The sequence below is a fragment of the Fulmarus glacialis genome, unplaced genomic scaffold, assembly GCF_000690835.1.
Source record: "Fulmarus glacialis isolate BGI_N327 unplaced genomic scaffold, ASM69083v1 scaffold18181, whole genome shotgun sequence".
Classification (NCBI taxonomy): Eukaryota; Metazoa; Chordata; class Aves; order Procellariiformes; family Procellariidae; genus Fulmarus; species Fulmarus glacialis.
Window position 1 is genome coordinate 623 of NW_009192301.1, and position 341 is coordinate 963.

Below are 341 nucleotides of genomic sequence, written 5' to 3' on the forward strand. Positions count from 1 at the left end.
TCCCATCCCCCAGTCCCCCCCTCCACGACCCGCTGGAGATCGTGGCCACCCAAGCAGCCCAGCCCGATGCCATGGTCCCCCTGCGCCCCCTCCCCACACAGCCTTTCCCAGTCCATGTCCCCGCACTCTCGATGGCTTATAGGGGACAGCTGGCAGTTTATCAGTCCAAACGGTGACTTGGCCTCAGCCAGTTATCCGAAACCCCTCGGAAATGGAAGGGGATTCTCCGTGTCTTCCTCTAGTTCTGGGCACTCACTTTCCCGTTGCGCCCTGCAAGACGTGTCAGCCCAGCTCCCGTTTCGTGTCCTTGGTTCTGCGTGGAGAGAGTGGCCGTGACTGTC